Raw genomic sequence first — 286 nt, 5'->3', positions numbered from 1 at the left:
CACTCCTGTCCCACTAAGGCAAGCAGAGGCACCAGGTCTCAGCAGGAGAGATTTGGCCAAGGCAAGCTGCCCTGCCAATCCCCCCATGAGCGCAGAACAAGCACAAAGCCTGGCTAAAGTGGGAATGAGGTCAGGGGACAGCCTCCCGCTAAGCTGATTAGAGGAAAGCATCCCCCTAATACAATAAACTGTGCTGGGGTTGTGCAGTTCCCACTGGCTGCAGATCAGGGTCACCCAATCTCCTGCCCCACAGCAGCTGGGGGCAGAGGGACAGGGGCCCAGGGAC

The sequence above is a fragment of the Acanthisitta chloris genome, unplaced genomic scaffold, assembly GCF_000695815.1.
Source record: "Acanthisitta chloris isolate BGI_N310 unplaced genomic scaffold, ASM69581v1 scaffold33265, whole genome shotgun sequence".
Lineage (NCBI taxonomy): Eukaryota > Metazoa > Chordata > Aves > Passeriformes > Acanthisittidae > Acanthisitta > Acanthisitta chloris.
Note: the sequence above shows the minus strand (reverse complement) of the source record.